The following is a 13977-nucleotide window of genomic DNA, read 5'->3' as shown; positions in this document are numbered from 1 at the left end:
ATTTTAGTGCATTGTTTCATTCCTAAAAAAAAAGCCCTCAAATTCCCCCACCTTTTTTTCCCTAGTTTAAAAAAAAAGGGTTCGGATTTCCCGCCTATGGGGGGGGTTAAAAAAAACCCTTCAATCCCCTTGGGGGGGCCCCTTGGGGGTGTGACACACACCGCAACCACAATATTTTTTTTGAAAAAGGATTTCTTGGGTTAAATTTTTATTTAAGTTTTCCACTGTGTGAAATTTAAGTGGGTTTTCAACTGTCAAAACCCTTTAAATTTAAACTTTAAAAAAGGTTTGTATGGAAAAGATTTTAATGGTTCCATCATTGAAATTTGTGTTCATTATTGTTTTAAAACATTTATTCACCCTTATGTTGTTCCAAACATTGGTAACTAGACAGTTGATGGGCCCCAATGATTTCCATAATATTTTTTTTCCTACTATGAAAGTTAATGGCTACTATGAACTGTTTGGTTATCAACATTCTTCAAAAAATCTTTTTGTCTTCAACAGAAGAAAGAAATTCATACAGGTTTGGAAAAACATAAGGGTGATGAAGGGTAAATGATGCCAGAACTTTCATTTTGGGGTGAACGTTCCTTTTAAGAAAATTATGTAGAATAAAATTAAGCAAAATCACTACATTTACTAAAATCAAAACATCTCACACATTACAAAAAGTCAGTGAATCCATACCAGATGTGAGAGTGCAATGTAGCAGATAAAGGACAATCCTCCTTCAAATTGGCAGTGATCAGCTGGATCCTTGGTGAATCTGTAGTGGGGTGGGCCCGACGAGTCCTTAAAAAGAATAATTTTTTTTTTACCATTCCTTTACAATCTTAAACAAAACATATTTAAATTGTACTGAAATTTGCCATTATAAGCCATTTAGGCAACATAAACAAACTGTCAGCTTTGAAACTGTTAGTTATGATCGAAACATGAACCTAATGCATAACAATACCATCAGAAAAATGTGAATCCCCAAAAGAAAGACAAAGAGGATTCACAAAAAAATGGACTCTTCCCATAGATATCATAGCAAGGTAAATACAACTGTATCTTAAAAAAGCTGTATCTAAAAAAAATTTGTACACCACAATTAAATCTACCATAATATAATTTTACCTGCAGTTGCATTTATCCTGATATGACACATCTGAAGGCTGTGATGTTCTCCAGTGAATAAAATAAAGGACTGAAGATGGTGACAAGTTCTATTTCCTTTTCTTTGTGCCACCTCAGAAAAAGAAAGACAACAGGAAAAAAAGTTACTCAGATTTTCTATCACCAGTGGAGGAAATGTCTTACAGATGTACTTATAATGATTATAATCATAATTCAGGTCTGGAAACAGTGGTTAAAACTGACTAACATTTTACTGTAGTCTCTGTATTGGGTGCCTGTTTTCCCTGAAAAACGTGTGCTTGATCTAAAAATGTGAACCAATATCTTATCATTAGAAGTTATCAGTATTTGAAGAGGTGAAGTAAAAAATATACTCAGAAACGGTCATCTACAAAAACATAACACTCTCATACAACACTTCAACTCTCCTATATATTCCAGTGTTTTCGAGTGTGAATTACAGTTTAATCACTCACTTCACTTATTCCAGTGCTCCTTTACTTCTCATGAGTTTGAGTTTTAAACTAAACATTAATACACACAAACACACACCTGGTGAAAAAACAGCATATGCTGGTAGGGTTTTGATGCTGCATATGCTGGTTAGGTATGCTTTTTGCTCTGGTCATGTTGCTGGTCAAGGACCAGCATAAACCAGCAAAGGACCAGCTTAAACCAGCATCAAAAACCTACCCAACCAGCATCCCAGCATCAAAACATACCTACCAGCATATGCTGGTTTTTTCACCAGGGTCAAACACTAATTTACACTGAAATACGTGCTAATATCGCCAGCGCGCTAATATGCTAATCGCGATTAGCCTCTCCCTTTAATTTCCTCTCACTCACATTAATTAATTGTGGGTACAAATCATAACTTTATGATGGTTTGACTGAAAAATGTTTTGTTACCTGACATCGCCATATGTTTTCGGGATCTCACACATCCAGTCTGCCCCTTCCTCTGTGTTCACATTCCAGCTTCTGTTCTCCGTTGACATCTCACAGTTCAAATTAGTTTACAATAAGAATTTAACAGGCACATAATCAGGAACTGAGCGCGTAATCTTGCGGATCAGTAGCAGCACATCACCAAACTGATTAGTATATTTTCAAACTGCACTAGCAAAAAGGCGCGCGAGGCTGTCATTGGCCAGTTTCGTGAATGACAGTCAGATTAACCAATCCTGATGAAAGCAACAGGTGAAACAACCAATAGAAATTGTTTCAGAGTGGTAATGGAAAAAAAAACTTTTTTTTTTTTTTTTTTTTTTTTAACAAACGTGTGTGTATTTAGTTTTATTTTTTTGGCTGTATTATTTGATTAATTGGTCAAACAGTGTTTTCATGACAGTGTATGAATAAAAATGTAATAGTGATTTGTAAAAGTCCACACAGAATCTCACTGCTCTTTTGAGATTAAAACTGTATCTATTATAATTATTGTTACTAATGCTAATAATTAAAATTATACATATACATTTGGATTTTGAAGAGGTGTTTTGATCAAAATATCGTAAAATGCTAATAAATAAAATGTTAATAATCATAATTATTCAAAAGGCAGATATTTCTTGTTAAAGACATGACATTTATTCAACATACAGATCTGTTATTTTTATTATTATTATTTTTTTTATTTATTTTTTTTTAAGATTTTTTTGTTAAAAACAAATTTGAATGATTTAGCATTATACATTATCAATTTGTGTCAATGTTAAAACAGCAGCTGACATTATTTCAATCATATTTCAACTTTGAAGGTCGGTCATGTGCCAACTAGACTGAAAAGAAAAGTCTGTACTGTTGGTCCAAAAAGAAAACTGAACACAAAACACCATATGCTAACTGAATGAAACAGCACTTTATTCTGAACCCCTGTATCATATGCTGCAAATACGATTTCTGAATATACATTGGATTTTTCCCATCAGAAACATAAATGTCCATTCTGTCTTTCTTCTGTCTGTCTACTGACATATGTTAAGACATTTGCTTTAAACATTACAGTGTTTACAATAACTTTTGTTAACTCTACAATACATAAATCCACTTTACCAGCTAAATTACTTAGACAGAAATGCCATAGAAATATACAGAGCTACCGCACAAATGGAAGTACCTATATGTGTACTACCTAGGGCCCATGCAGTCAGCCTATATGGGGCTGATTATGTTTGCTCATGTCTTACCCAGAATGCTTATGTCTTACCCAAGAGGGTCCCCTATTTGGATGACCAGACATGGCACTACCTGGGGACACATTCAGCACATGATTTCTAAATTGCCTAAAATAACCAGGTGTTGGTTGTTTTCACTGTGCTGATTGATTATTGTACGACATCAAAGTTCCGCAAGAGCTATGCAGAGCAGAGCAGATGCTCCATCCTTTCGAATCATTCTCGCGGTACTTTGTTGTCATGCAATGATCCATTGCCGCAGCACAAGCAACCAACCTGGTTAATTTAAGCAATATAGAAATCCTGTGCAGAATATGTCCCCAGAAAGCGGCACGTTTGGTCACCCTACCACATATTAGTGATGGGAAGATCACTACCCCATATGTATTTCCCCATTCACAACCCATACAGTGATTACCCATGTGGGTACTACCTTGAGCCCATGTAGCCAACCTATAAAGGACTGATTGTGTATGCCCATGTCTGACCCATATAGTTTGGCAAGAGGGCCCTACACGTCTTTCACTGTTCAGAACCCATACAAAGATTACTTATGTGGGTACTACCTTGGGCCCATGTAGGCAGCCCATATGGGATTGATTGTGTTTACCCATGTTCTACCCATATGGTTTGACCAAGAGGGCCCCATATGTGTTTCCCCATTCAGAACCCATATAGAGGTAGCCTTTGTGGGTACTACCTTGGGCCCATGCAGGCAGCCTATATGGGACTGATTGTGTTTGCCCATGTTTTACCCATATGGTTTGACCAAGAGGGCCCCATATGTGTTTCCCCATTCAGAACCCATATAGAGGTAGCCTTTGTGGGTACTACCCTTGGGCCCATGCAGGCAGCCTATATGGGACTGATTGTGTTTGCCCATGTTTTACCCATATGGTTTGACCAAGAGGGCCCCATATGTGTTTCCCCATTCAGAACCCATATAGAGGTAGCCTTTGTGGGTACACCTTGGGCCCATGTAGGCAGCCTATATGGGACTGATTGTGTCTGCCCATTTTTTACCCATATGGTTTGACCAAGAGGGCCCCATATGTGTTTTTGAACCCATATAGAGGTTGGGTACTACCTTGGGCCCCATAGGCAGCCTATATGGGACTGATTGTGTCTGCCCATTTTTTACCCATATGGTTTGACCAAGAGGGCCCCATATGTGTTTCCCCATTCAGAACCCATATAGAGGTAGCCTTTGTGGGTACTACCTTGGGCCCATGTAGGCAGCCTATATGGGACTGATTGTGTTTGCCCATTTTTTACCCATATGGTTTTACCCATATGGTTTCCCCATTTTGTAGCCTTTGTGGGTACTACCTTGGGCCCATGTAGGCAGCCTATAAGATTGTGTTTGCCCATTTTTTACCCATATGGTTTGACCAAGAGGGCCCCATATGTGTTTCCCCATTCAGAACCCATATAGAGGTAGCCTTTGTGGGTACTACCTTGGGCCCATGTAGGCAGCCTATATGGGACTGATTGCCCATTTTTTTGTGTTTGCCCATTTTTTTTTTACCCATATGGTTTGACCAGGGCAGCCCATGTATATGGGACTGATTGTGTTTGCCCATTTTTTACCCATATGGTTTGACCAAGAGGGCCCCATATGGGTTTCCCCAATCAGAACCCATATAGAGGTAGCCTTTGTGGGTACCGCCTTGGGCCAGTGTAGGTAGCCTATTGGGACTGATTGTGTCTGCCCATATTTGACCCATATGGTTTGACCAAGAGGGCCCCATATGTGTTTCCCCATTCTGAGCCCATATAGAGGTGGCCTATGTGGGTACTACCTTGGGCCAGTGTAGGTAGCCTATATGGGATTAATTGTGTTTGCCCATGTCTAACCCATTTGTTAAACCCATATGGGCCCCATTTGTGTTGCCCATTTTGAGCCCAAGCACTCATTTCCCATTTGTGACCCAACTAGGTCCCACTTAGGGAGCCCATCTGTTTTTGCCCATGTGGGACCTACTTAGCTGACCCAAGTGGGCCCCAGATAAGATGCCTATTTTGGGACCATGCCCACTTGGTACCCATGTAGACCCAGCAGAAACCATGTGGGGCCCACATATACATGTTGGCTGGGGTGACTTGCAGGACCCTGTACATTATGCTAAATTAGTTTTAATCGTTTAACGACCACAGCTTCTTGTCTCCATTGGCAACACGCACCATTTGCGTGGATTGCAAGTGACGTGCAGGTAGCTGAGAGTGCAGGTGGCGATTGCGAGTGACATTGTAATTTAGTTTCTTTTTTCTTGTCTTCACCACCTGGCTACTGTTGTAAAATGTTGAGAGATTCGATTAAAAAAAATAATAAATATATAAAATAAAGTAAAAAATAAAATAGACTGCAAATGACGCCACTTCCGGAAGTGCAGGCGTCTGAAAGTGCAGGTGTCTGAGAGTGCAGGTGCAGATGTCTGCAGCCAGACCCTATTGGGGGATGAAGTAGCTAAAAAGAAGTGCCTCAGACAAAAGTTTCATGACTCAGAAAAGTGTATTTTCCTTTTTTGTGTCTTTTTTGTACCCACAGTCTGACAGTAGACTGTGGGTAATGTTACTTAACCAGTCTGATGCAGTTGTCTAACTTTTTTGGTATAACTGAGGAGAAATGGAGAGAAATTTTGGACGAGTCACCTCCTTTCCAGCAGCTGATGTCTGCGCAATTTTAATGGTAATTCCCGCCACCAGTACTATTCACAAGAATAATACAAAAAAACAGTTTTAGTATCTTTCCAGAGTTCAAGTACTTTATTTTGCACATTTACAAAGGTATTTATTCGTTATAAATTGTAAGACTCACATCAGAAAGACAAAACCTTCTGTCAGACACAGCTGAAGTAGCTAAAAAGAAGTGCCTCAGACAAAAGTTTCATGACTCAGAAAAGTGTATTTTCCTTTTTTGTGTGCTCTCTAAGTGTCAGTTGTGGAGGTGTGCTGGCGGTATGTCACGTGACTCACGTCACTATATATATTGAGCTTTTTAAATCACTTTATTAAACCTTTAAATAACAAACAGGCTTTGTCATCTTTCCATTGTTAAACACATTAACATTAAATCCAAGCAGCATATATAATATATAAAATAATACTAATAAAAATAAATAAATACATAAATAAATAAATAAAAATAAACATTAAAATAATAATAAAAGCTAATTATAACACTAATTTAAATTACAGTTTTAAAACAGTCTTCATTTTTAAATGTTTTACGAATTGAAATAAAATTCTAAAGTCATTTTTAAATTGCATAAAATTTTTGACAAATCTACATTTGTGTATATATAAAACAACATCAACATATTTTTGCCCAGAAATTCAATCTCTTTGTTTTGGACTATATATTAAGCAATGGTCCATATTCTGACTTATAAAGAACATTTCAACATTCAAATGCTCATGAAGAAGAGTGCTGAAGAGAACTTGTGCGTTCGGCTGTCATGTAATTTTACCTCGGCCCAGAATGCTTTCATGACGCGAGATTATTGTAAACACAAATTGTATGAATGATTATTTTAGGTTCAAGTGCGTGTAAGGATTTGGAAACAAGTAGAACACGGCTGTTTCTAAAGCAAGCAGTGCCATCTGCTGTTCAAAACTAAGCTCATAATCGATTTGACAAAGAATCTCGATGTGTTCGGAAAATCGATACCGAATCATTTCTCGATTCGTGTTGCAACGATTTATCGTCCCATCCCTACCATATTGTTGAGAGTCTTGCCTTCATGTTCTGAAGGAATGAGACCTAATCGGTAATAAGGTGGTTATATTTTAGGCTTCAAATTTCGTAAGGTTGTGTTAATTTGTAAAGATTATATTTATTAAATGTCTAAGAATCATAAACTTTTATTGGTCATAGAGCCAAAAGTAATCCCAAAGCCAGTGGAGCCAATTGATTTTTTTGTGGAGGAAATCAAGGGGCTGAGTTGGCCTATTGCCCATTCAAACAGAATCTAGCCTATAGGCTGGTTGGCTGGTTAAAGATAAAAGTAGCTGGCTAGGCTGGTCAGGCTGGTTTTAGCTGGTTGTTCCAGCTGGTCTCCTGACCAGCTAAGACCATCCTGGCCAGCCAAAGAAGCTGACAAAACCCCTCTAAAACCAGCCTGCTGACCAGCTAAGACTTGTCTGGATGACCAGCTAAAACCAGCCATCTAGCTGGTTTTAGCTGTTTTTTTGTTTTTTGTTTTTTTCAGCAGGGAGTTCATTTTACCAGCTGTGTACCTTGCAAATGTAACCTAATTCATATTACATGTAGCATAGTCAAAACTGGGTGTATCCTAATTTGCATAATATCTGATATAAGAGGCTACAACTAAATACTGCGTGACTAGCAGGGAGTTTTATCAAAAGAAAACCTACAAATGAGAAACATCACATGCAGTCTGACACATTTAAGTGGCTTTTGTGCACCCTTGCTTTCTCTATAAGCTAATGTTACCTCAACAATGTTGCCCAATGGTTCTCTTCCTGAAGTGTTTAAAAATAGCAATAAATGTAAGGTTGATATCATTGTTTAAGAATGTGAATCTAGAAGTAAAATGAAACTTACCTTTGCAGTAATGACTGCAAGATAATGAAACACTTTATTCACAAACAAAAATACATTTATGCATTTAAATAATTTTTACAAACTTCTAGTCTTCAGACTGGTGAGGCACGTTTGAATTAGAGTTATTGCAAATTAATAAATTGCATAAAATTACAAGGCATATAGGACAACAGTAAGACAACCTGCCCCAACAGACATTTATTAAAAATACACTTTCTTTGCGAACACAGTTCACTTTTTCAGTTAAAAATGTTGTTATATGGACTTTCTACATACATGTGTATGTTAATTCCATATGAATGTAATTTTAAACTTAAAAGTTGTAATATAGCCGTTAAAAAGCTGTACGTATGTCATTGTAATATCTTGTAGCCATCAGATTATTTCAGACACAAGGCATTTTTGTTTTCCACCGCTCTGCTTTTGTATTTCTAAGTAAACAAACATTGCTGGCATTTATGAAATCTGAGTCTCACCCATGTGCACTGTTTTTTAAAACCCTGTTTTCTGTTAAAAAAAAAATCTTCCTGAAGAACGTGTTCTGCGTGTGTGGCTCAGTGTAGATCATAGCCCCACCCAGAAGTTAAAGATTTCCCAGTTGTCAGTCAAACCTGTTAATTTACTGAGATCTTAAACTGAATTTCATGAAGTTTTCTTTATGTCCTTCCAGATGTCTATTAGCTGCTGTGGAGATCCCAGGATTGTCGTAATAACCTTGAAAAAATCCTCTCGTATATATTGTCCCAGATAAGCTTTAAACTTTGAAGGGTCTGGGGGAGTTGAGGGTGCAACGCCCAAATGTTTCAGACAAGTGCCCACATACGCGTCCTCAATGTTAAAGGGTTTTATAACTTTGGAAGCCTCAACTATTTTTTTTGGCAGGTCATTGGAGAAAAGATATCCCATTCCAAGCAGATACGTTGGGTATTTGGGTTCAGGGTACAACTCCTCTGATACATACCATTTTGAGTTTTTGTCTCTGACGACAGGTCGGTCCCACATCAAATATCCTGTGATGTAGTTTTCTCTGGGTGTGTTAGGGGCCAATAGGAGGCTCATCAGGTTCTCCAGGTTTAAGTACATGTCAGAATCAATTTTCATACTATAATTTGCTTGAGGGCAACGAGTGGCCAACCAGTCCAAGATCACCATCGTCTTTATGGTCAGGTTGAAGTAGGAGTCCACAAAGGTGCTCTGCACTAAATCTCTGTGTTGTTGACTCTCTTCCTCCAGCTGCTGTTGAGCTTCTGGTCCTCCAGTCAAACCCACCAAAAACAATGTCAGCACTGCGTTTCCCTGGACTGAGCTCTCATTCCCCCATGTGCTCCGGATGGCGTTACGAGCATCAACCTGATGGGGGGGCCACGGTGACCATCAAGACCAGGAACGGATTCTGCTTACACTTATCAGGTTCATCCAGAATGAAATGATAATTACTTGGATGAGCCACATGATAATAGATAGGGATGTCTGTTGTTTGTGCAACAGTTGTACTTCCTTGTTGGTCTTCGTCGAGTGATGCTAATAAATCATTTTCCATATGATAAGGGCTTTTAATTATCTTGTAAAAAGTTTGATTCATGACTTTATTCAACCAGGGAGGGAATGTAGTTGTCTCGTGATAAAAAACAGAGACATAAGCAATGGCACACAATAGCAATGCAAATGTGAGCAGCACAATAAATATCCTTTTAATATGCCGCATATTTGGACCTCTTTCCTGAGCTAAACTGCAAAAAAAAAAAAAAAAAAAAAAAAAGGAAAAAAATGAGAAATGGGTCAAAAAAAAAAAAAAAAAAAAAAAGAATTTCAAAGTAAAACCACAGTTTAATTTTTTTTTACCAAAGTAACTCACAACCTTATCTAGTCATATTGATGGCTGATTTAGGTTTTATGAACTTTTATGGACAAATAGAAGTGAGCTTGTAGCAGTTCAGTAGGCAAAGCGTTTTGAGTGATTCAGTGAGTTGATTTAGTGAAGGATTAGTCGGTGTGATTCAAATCTGTTTCAAAATCCGAATTACGGGCTGCAGAAGCATAACAAACGAACCATCACGTGAGTCTTTTTGAACAATCCATTAAAGAAACCTGCTGATGAAAATCATTTGTAAATTTTAGTCTAGAAATTCTGGCCTGCTGTTTTGCCGCCATTCTAGAGTAGCCATCTGATAAACGTTATTAGCCAACGTTAGGGAAAAGTAGTCGTCATATAGTGAGAGAAAGCGTTTGGCGGTCGTGTTGGCGAATCAGAAATTATATTACATTCATGAATTAAAGAATAACTGTCGAGAAGCACGTTATTCATCAAATTAAGTGCATATTTTAAACGCTGAAAATACACTTTTGTGTGTAAGGTTACTGATAGCACACTGAGCTACTGAGCGCGGGGCACAAACTAAGGTGGGGTTAGTTGTAACACACGTGTTTTAAGTATTTAAACATATGCAAGACAACAATCTCTCATATCCCACACACCCATTTCAGGTCTTGCTGTCTCTATTACACTGTAAAAAGTAAAAAAACACAATTTGTTGAGTCAGCTTAAAATAATTTGTTACCGTGCTGCCTTAAAATTTTAAGTTCAGTCAACTAAAATAAGTTTAGTCAACTTGAAATGTTAAGTTGTACTAAGTAACAACTTAGATATTTGTGTTTGCTAAACTTAACAGATGGGTAAGTAACCCAGCTGCCTTAAAATTTTAAGTTGTCACTTAGTATAATTTAACATTTCAAGTTGAATAAACTTTTTTTTGAGTTGACTGAACTTAAGATTTTAAGGCAGCCAGGTTACAAATTATTTTAAGTTGACTCAACAAATTGTTTTTTGCAGTGTAGGAGACGATGAGTTGAATCAGGTGTGACAGATAAGGGAGACACGGAAAACGTGCTGTGTTGGGGGTGCTCACAGGACCGTTTTTTTAAAACCACTGCTGCATAGCTGTGTTTTGCAATCAGGGCCATCCCACACGTGGTTGCGACGTGTTCATTGTGAAACTCAAAAATTAGATTATAGTTAATACTTAAAAAGCACCATTATTTAATTTGACAAGGTTAATCATTTTATGTTATTGACAAATATTTTAGTTTGTCGTGTATATTTATTTCATTCGATCAGATAATATTTTAAGCTGTCATATTGTCAGTTAAAACATGCCACTTACATGGTACAATGTTCCTCACCTACAGGGCATGTTGTCACATTTCACTTCCTTTTTTTGAGGTGAATAACAACCAACCTGAATATATATTTAAGTTGAATTGCATTCATTAAAAGAATGCAATTCTTACAATGATAAAACATACAACTTTCATATACACTGTTTTGAATGTACATGTTTCTGAATTAAAATATCTTATTTTAATATTTAAATGTAAAAAAAAAATATTTTCAGTTTGACTGTCAGAAATGGAGTTAAGTCTCAATCCATGATGTGTTACTTTGCTCTCTGTTTCTATTACTTTCCTCTTCGTCTATGGACTGTTCATTTGTCTTTCAGTTTCTATTTTCTATCACAGACTAAAAGACATTGAACAAAACTAAGTGAAATATATATTTACATCTGTGCACAACCTAATCAACACAGATATGTTCAGTATTAGTGCAACTGTAGTAAAATAGTTATTGGATTTCAGTTTCTCCTTCAGTTTCTCTGTCAAGTTACTCCACTATAAGTTTATAATAAGACTTTGTATGTGAACAACATAAGGCAAAAATAATAAAAATGATTCATTTGCTTACCTGTGCAAAATGTTTTTAGTAGCCATTCTGGGGAAATACTGCTCAGAGCATTCCCTGATGAAATACCTGTCTATTCTCTCATACCCAAAAACTGGTTAAGTAGGGTGGAGCTTTTTTTTGCAGTTATGATGCACAGGTGAGTTCTTTTCCAATGATACTCATTTTGCATGTATCATAGAGAGCTTAAAGCTAAACACATATCAGAAACCTATAGGAACATCCTCTCTAAGGTATTGTGCTTATTAGGTGGGGTGGGGTTTGGTTTGCTGCTGTGAGTAACATAATAGCTACACACTTGCCAGAAGCCTCTTTATTGTCAGAATGAATTTGATTCTTACAGGAAATGAGGTAAGACTTAAACCTTAAAGATAAATATAAAACCTGAATAAAATAATATTTTCTTGCAATGTGTACTACTACAGTGTTCCCACATTCCAGGGAACCTGGTGTACTTCTAATTGGCTTGTTTACACTGATGCCTGGAGCTGTATTCATCACCAGGTTCACTGTGTAGCCTTTGTTCATAGGGTCGCCATCATCTGACAAGAACAAAGCACAAGCGATGTTGTGAAACCAGTATTTCTTGTTGATTTCACCCCATAAAAATGGCTAACTGACATTCGCATGTACATTCGCAATACACCTTAGTGGTTGTAGCAGTGCAGGTACTGTAGTAAATCACAAGTCTTTGATAGTAAGGTGTCACTGACCAACCATTGTCTCACCTTAGTATATACTTCAGAAATCAAAGTGAAATTTGCACCATTTTTCTTTTCCTCAAATTTTTGAAATAAAAACTGGAACCAAGCCAAATCCAGTCAAACTGGCAAAGCGTAGACATAAATGGTGTTTGACAGGTTTTTCCCTTTACTCAGATACAGTATGTATCTAGTATGTTTCTTGTATTTAACATTTATTTTCCCAATTCAGTCCTATACAAAGTATGCTGGGAACTACACATCCACCCATGCTTCAGTTAACGTATCAAAGCTGATTCATGTAATCCCAACCCAAACTAATCAACAATGTCTTGCATATTTATATAGACCAGTGGTTTTCAAACCGGTCCTGGAAGCACGCCTGCCCTGCACATTTTGTATGTCTCCCTTATCAGACACATTCAGTTCATGTTGTGCAGTTTCTACTAACCAGCTGATGAGCTGAATCAGGTGTGTTAGATTAAGGAAACGTACAAAATGTGCAGGGCAAGGGTGCTCGCAGGACCGGTTTGAAAACCACTGATGTAGACTAAACACATTGACGTTATGATAATATGTTCAGCAACTGCGTTGCTTAAGCTTATTTTAATTTAGTAAAATGCACAAGCAGTAATGTGTGTGAGCAAATGAGTGAGCAATTTTGGCAACCATGCAAAATTATTTTATTTTTCCCCCCACTCAACATTTTTTTTCCTTATTTCCTTATGTCACTCTGTGACATAACTCCATTGTATTGGATTCGTAACCTCATTTTCATCTAAACAAAATTTTTGTGCTCCGCAGAAAAAAAAAAAAAAGTCATACGGGTTGAAAACGACATGAGGGTGGGAAATGAGAACAGAATTGTCGGGTGAACTGTTGCATTGTCCTGTATATTTTCATAATAAGCCGGCTGGTTCAGGTATAACTGTAATTTGAGACAGTACTGCAGCAGATAATGCTAATGTTAAAAATAAAAAACAGAACCAGGTCTGATAACTGTACATGTGTCTTAATCACGTAATCGAATAGGACTGATAATGATTCTAAAAGAAAACTCTACTGTTGCTGCAGTAATGAACACAACGTTCACGAGCAGTGAAGTGTTGTTTTTGTATTTGTTTCGTAGATTTAGTAAACAATATTAAGTTAAAGACTGTCCGTGGCGACTGTTCCAAATCCTGCCGCGCCGCAGAGCGCCACTCGCATTGTTTTCCATAAAATCACATTATATTTGTCCCAAGTCATTGTTAATGTAATGACTTTATTCTAGGCTGGAAGATTTTGTGTCGTGGATCTTTTAGCACAGCGTTTGTCTTTCTGTGACTTGAATGAAGTCCGTATGCTGTAGAGACATTGATCACGCTTTCTCTTTCGGTTCGCTCTGTTTTGTCAAACACCTCATCGACGCAGTTTTGTTAATTTCTGAAGAGAGCATTTGCCTGTTTTGGACAACTGTCTTGAACTGCGGTGCGATACCTGTGAGTAGTCCTAGATGCCTGCTACAGCCTTTAGCCTGTTCTTACTCCGCCTCCTCATGTATTAAATGTGTGTGTTTGAAAGCGCTCAGTTTTGTAACGTATTTACTTAACTTCTTAGGTAATATGTAAATGGTATGACATATTTCAGATGCCTCCGCAATTACAATATATACATATACTTAATTGT

General features: G+C 37.4%; 1 long non-coding RNA gene and 1 pseudogene across 1 annotated transcript; both read right to left on the bottom strand.

Annotated features, from left to right (window-relative positions):
- Positions 1 to 384: 384 nt before the first annotated feature.
- On the bottom strand, positions 385 to 2355 carry LOC127158183 (uncharacterized). The gene is made up of 3 exons (XR_007826080.1): positions 2038 to 2355; positions 1126 to 1237; positions 385 to 795 (listed from the first exon to the last, which is right to left on the bottom strand). It is a non-coding gene; the product is annotated as an uncharacterized LOC127158183 (long non-coding RNA).
- Positions 2356 to 5410: 3055 nt separating this feature from the next.
- Positions 5411 to 11785, bottom strand: LOC127158182 (beta-1,3-galactosyltransferase 1-like; annotated as a pseudogene).
- Between the last annotated feature and the right edge of the window lie 2192 nt (positions 11786 to 13977).

Source organism: Labeo rohita, unplaced genomic scaffold, assembly GCF_022985175.1.
Source record: "Labeo rohita strain BAU-BD-2019 unplaced genomic scaffold, IGBB_LRoh.1.0 scaffold_1375, whole genome shotgun sequence".
NCBI classification, from domain to species: Eukaryota; Metazoa; Chordata; class Actinopteri; order Cypriniformes; family Cyprinidae; genus Labeo; species Labeo rohita.
Note: the sequence above shows the minus strand (reverse complement) of the source record. Positions and strands in the feature narration are given on the sequence as shown.